The following is a 6000-nucleotide window of genomic DNA, read 5'->3' as shown; positions in this document are numbered from 1 at the left end:
GTAGGTGCACGGTGGGCAACGGGAACTGGGAGTTTTCTGCTCTTGTGTCAGGGCGTCAAACAAGACGTGACCTCTCACAACTGCCTGGATCAAATTGGCAGATAAAGGCATGAAAGGGGACTGCAAAATGCCTTTGATGGTTATGTCAGGTTCGATGAGTGAATTTTCTAATATACAAAACACTGAGTCACTGTTTCCTTGAGAGACGTGCTCCGCATGAACCTGCTTAAATTTCATTTGGGTTTGTAATGCTGTCCTGTGTGGGGCCGTTTTCTCCTGCCCTACTCATGGGATGAGAGTACTTGTTCTTGGCCCATCTGTGGCTCATCTCTTGCAGCAATGATTTGTACATCTTAGCATTTCATGGGACCTATAGCCCAATTAGAGTGGAGCTAACAGAGTTTTGTTTCTTTGTGTGTGTGTGTGTGTGTCACAAATATTTGACTTCTCAGGAAGGACCACTCCAGAGCATGGCAGATTTCATCCTCAGCACTGTCACTTTATTTTAACGAGAGGCAAGGGATTGTTGTCTGGGAAGCCCATAGCAGAATGTTATAGTGATGAGATGTTCTGTTGATGATACCCGACGTTTGTCTGACCCTGAGGTTCCCATTAGCACTTGCAGAGGGTCCTTGAAAAATCTCTGTGAATATCGTCAGACTGCCATGACACTCATCAGATATTTTACTCATTCTGTTCTCCTATGTTCAATTTTAAATTAGGATCAAGCAGTGTGGCACATCTATAATAAGATGAGGCCATATGTAGAAATACCTGAATAGAGTTGTTTGTTTTCTGTTTTTTTTTTTTTTTACCTTTAGTGTCTTATATTTTTCTTAAATAGTAATTAGGATTAAAGACTATATGTTGAGTCATTAAGAAACATCAGATATTAGAAAATGGAAAACTCCATTTTAAATCTGTGGTATAAGATTGGGAAGCTTAAATACTTGAATAGTAATACAAGTTTAAATCTACTGATACAATATACATGTTTATAAAATTTTGGAAAGAGAACAAAACAATGTAAAGTGCAAAGTTCTATGAATGTATAGATGTCCAAAACAGTAACCCATGTTCCCCCAACAAAAGAATAATCTCTAATATTAGAAACATTGCTTTTCTTGGGACACTTGGCTGGCTCTGTTGGTAGAGCATGCAACTCTTGATCTCGGGGTTGTGAGTTCGAGCCCTACATTGGGTGTAGAAATTACTTAAAAATAAGATTGTAAAAAGAAGAACGCTGTTTTTCATGATTTTCTATATTTGAAGAATAGGAAAATGTCTTTGAAGAGCTGCTTTGAATATTGGCAGCCTAGGGGAGGCACAGCAGTAGACTTCATTGCTTAGAGTGAACCACTAGACACTTTATCATTTGCTGTCTTCTTAATGATCTAATAGCTTCAGTGTTTATCCAGATCTGTTGTCAGGATTCTAAACTCTGTGAGTTATGTCTAGGTGTGTGTTTTTAATGAAACAAGGGCAGTGGTTCTGGTTCAGCAGGAAAACATTAGCTCAACACATATTTTTAATATTGGATTGGAAGCTGGCTTTACTACAGTCAAACTCTGGAGGGCAGTATTTCTCAAAGTTTTGTCCAAAATGAGGCAGAATTAACTAAAATAGGGTTTTGTAAGCCCCACTGTGGAACTTCTAAATGAGGATTTCTCAGGCAATGAGGGTGTGGGACAAGAAATAAGTATTTTTAAGTAACTCCTCAAGAGAATTTTTTTACACTAAATGTTTTGAGAAACATTATTCAGAACGGTATTATATTAGGTGAGTAATGCAGATTATTCTGGAATTTCCTTTTAAACTTTCATAATCCCAGATCTAGTCTGTCTCCAAATCAGATCAATTTCATCACTTCAAAGTTACTGGTATTGACTCTTATCAACATCAACAATATGTTGTAACTTACATTTACCTTATTTCTAAGTGATTGGTCTATTTAATATCGTAGCCACTAGGTGCACTTGAAATAGTGTGGTTGAGAACCTGAAGTTTATTTTATTTTAAGTTAGTTTAATTATAACTTTATAAATGAATACTTAGTTCATATGTTGGGAAACTTTTTAAGTATGTTTGAACCAATTTGGAAATAGTAATTTTCTTTCTTAACTGAGCATTTTATGAAATCTCAGCATAAAGTTATTATGATAGAAATTTAGCATCCATGGGATCCCTGGGTGGCGCAGCGGTTTGGCACCTGCCTTTGGCCCAGGGCGCGATCCTGGAGACCCAGGATCGAATCCCACGTCAGGCTCCCGGTGCATGGAGCCTGCTTCTCCCTCTGCCTGTGTCTCTGCCTCTCTCTCTCTCTCTGTGTGACTATCATAAATAAATAAAAATTAAAAAAAAAAGAAATTTAGCATCCAAATGGAGATGTGTAAGATAACATGTACAGCAAATATCAAAGTTTAAGTATGAAAAAAGGAATGCAAAATATCAATTAGTAATTTAATGTTATTTATATGCTAAAATAATCACTTGTACGTATTGAATTAAGTAAAAAATATTTTCAGCTCTACCTATTTCTTTGAAAATTTTTAATATAGCCACTAGAAAAACTCTAAATGGCATGGATGACTCTCATTATATTTCCGTTGGACAACACCGTCCTAGAGTGGAGAAGCAGATACCATTCACTGTGAGCAATAGCATCCCTAATCATTAGTGAGAGAAGTATGCTTTCAGAAAAACCTAGAGGATGAGGAGTAATAAAAGGAAGAACTCGAAGGCAAATTGGGCTGGTAGGAATAAAAACTAAAATTATAGGAATGGGATGATTCATCACCTTCACATTGTAACTTAATAATGAAGTAAACAGAAATGTTAGGATCAGATTTGTTTTGCTAATTATTCCTTAAGAATTATTACTTAGGGGACACCTGGGTGGCTCAGCAGTTGAGCGGCTCCCTTTGACTCAGGGCGTGATCCTGGAGTCCCAGGATTGAGTCCCACATTGGGCTCCCTGCATGGAGCCTGCTTCTCCCTCTGCCTGTGTCTCTGCCTCTCTCATGAATAAATAAATAAAATCTTTAGAAGAAAAAAGAATTTTTACTTAGTATGGACAATTATTATTATCTTGTATGCAAGACTGGCATTTAGGAATAATAATCAAGGAATCGTGTAAGTGGGAACAACTATTTTTAAGTAGTAAAATACAGGCAATGTTTCATTCATTCAATTTCATGATTAATGTGATCATTGAAAATTATGCTTAAGAAGCATCACTCTCATAATTGTTCTTCAATTTTATATAATAGTCATGTAAGGAGGACAAATTGAGGGAGGGTAAAAATTTGACGAGAGGGCCAATGAACCAAAAGGTCTGTAAACCAATCTCGATATGTGTTAAAATCAAGAAGACTGCCTTTCTCTTCTTATTCCACTCCTTCCCTTCTCTTTTTTACTATTTCTATCTCTTCCTTTCCCTTCCTGAGCAATCTAATCTTAAAGCTGTTAGGTAGGGCAGGCTAAGCAGGGTAGACGTCTGTACTAAATGAAAGAGTCCTGATGAACCGAAAAAGCAGGGTTCAGAGCCCAGAGTGGGGATGAGGAAGGCATTCACCCAGGAGGAAAATGGGAGTGAGGACTGGAAATCCCAGCAAAGTGAGGAGGGCAGTCCAGTATGGGATATGGACCTAAGTAAGCTGAGGCTGGTATCCTCATGGGTTAGAACAGGCAGCCCGTTGCAGAGTGCCAAAGCCCAGAGCACGTGAAGAGTCTTCTGTGCTGTGAAATGATTTGGCATAGAGTGTGGAGCATGGGCAGAAGAAGAATTCTATATAGATGGGCGATATTTGAAGAGAGTCACAGGGTGTCAGAAATGAAGTGTGATATAAAGAACACAGACATAGGAGAGGGAGTGTGGTGGCTATGGGGATTAGTTACATAAATATGTTAATGGTAATGGATTGAATTTGGATTTTTTTTAAGATTTTATTTATTTATTCATGAGAGACTCACAGAGAGGCAGAGACACAGGCAGACGAGAAGCAGGCTCCCTACAGGGATGTGGGACTCCATCTCCACACTCCAGGATCACGCCTTGAGCGAAAGGCAGACACTCAACCACTGAGCCCTCCAGGTGTCCCATGAATTTGGAATTATTAATGGGAACTGAGATCACATATATATCTACCTCTCAGATTTTGGCTTTCTTATGCCATTCTCTTCTCCAGGAAACTAGAGGTGGTTGGAGAAATGACTGAATGCAAGGATAGGGCAACCAAGCTTGAAGAGGAACCTACAACCACGTATCACAAAAAATAAGGAAGCATTCAAAAGATAATGTCTAGGGACACAGAAGCCAGCTTGTTCTGGGACAGTTTAAGCATAAAAACAAGCATGAGAGTGATGGATTATGATTCATTGAACGCAATGGAGAACCAGTAGCTCCAGAAAATAAAGATAGATGTGGGCATACATTTAAATTTTAGCAAGGAACAGAGCATTTATGTAATTTCAGAACAACTCCCCACAAAATACCTATTAATTACAAGGGGTAAAATAATAGTGACTTTGAGAATAGATGCCTCGCAGTTATCACCCTTACCAAGAGGTCAAACATCATTAGTATTGGGACAAATTGAAATCTTATGCCCGTTATAGGCTACAATGAGGAAAACATAGTATCACTTCTGCAATAACCAGCCAAAGGAGCATGACCTGAATCTACTCATGAGAAAACCTCAGATAAAATCAACTGAGGAACATTCTACGAATCAGTCGGCCTCTAACCTTCAAAGGGATCAAGATCTTAAAAGGTAAGGAAAGACTATGGAACTGTTCCATCTTGAAGATGACTGAAGAGACATGACAAGTAAGTGCAATGTATGTTTTGAAAAAATATTTCTGTGCTCTAAAGGACTGCATGGGGCCAATGTTCATATTTAATGGGGTCTGAGGCTTACATTGGTAAGGACTCAATGTTAATTTCCTGATTCTTGTGTTTTGTTATTATGTAAGAGGAAGTCTAAAGTACTAAAGTGTTTGGAGATGATGGGGCACCGTGTTCTCAACTTGCTTATAAATACTTCATGAAAAAAGTATCCATTTTTAAAAATCAAAATCTCTGATCCCTTAGATGAATGGCTTTCAAATATTCCCTTTCTAACTTCTAGTTGCTTTGTTGTTGTTGTTGTTTTTCTTTTTCTTTTTTTTTCCAACTAAGAACCAAGCTCTTAAGCTAAGGATAGGTGAGGAGTTTGGGAAGTTTGAAAAGAAAGGAGAAATTTGAAGTATTCATCTCAGAGGATATAAAAGAGAATAGGCCAGGGGTTTAGAGTATGACACTGGATAACATTAAGGGCCCATTTGAGGGTAGAAGTCACACATTTAAAGTGAAGACAGAACTTTCTGTTCAGTTATACTCGTCTGTAAAGGTGTAGGCTAGAGCAGAAACGGAGTTTGGATTAATTTGGATTGTGGGTTTTCCGAGTAGGAAAAAGCAAAAGGAAGAAAAGACAGTTAAGGATATGTGCAAAGTGTTTATAATGATTGACTGTGGGAACAGAAGCTGCTGTAGGTTATAAACATGATGTACATTGTTGAAGAAGAATGTGTTCTGTACCTGACTCGGCCTTATTAATGCAGGTGTTCCTGAAATCCTTCCCCTCTTAATTGGAGAAAAATATAGTCTGTTTTTTAAAAGATGGAGTGCCATATCCTCCCCGTATTACTGTGGGTACATTTCTATCACTAATGTCACAGCGTTATTTCATGATTATCACTTGGGTGTTTGTCTTCCCAACAACACTGAGAGATTCTAAAAGATGAGATTCTTTTTTATTTTTTTAAAGTGCTCAGCACGGAGCCTCATACAGAGTAACCAACTTTCGGTCTTTAAGAAATCATTTTATTTTTTTGGAACAAAATCACCATCTTGTGGCAAGACGGAATATTGTCACTGTAGACTAGAGTTGTCATTGTATCTTAGTAATTACTAGCATAAATATATAATTATTCTCTGGTCTTTGGACTCTGAACTAGATA

This window comes from Canis lupus, chromosome 23 (genome assembly GCF_048164855.1).
Source record: "Canis lupus baileyi chromosome 23, mCanLup2.hap1, whole genome shotgun sequence".
NCBI lineage: Eukaryota > Metazoa > Chordata > Mammalia > Carnivora > Canidae > Canis > Canis lupus.
The sequence above is the reverse complement of the archived record's forward strand: the minus strand, read 5'-3'. Positions refer to the sequence as shown.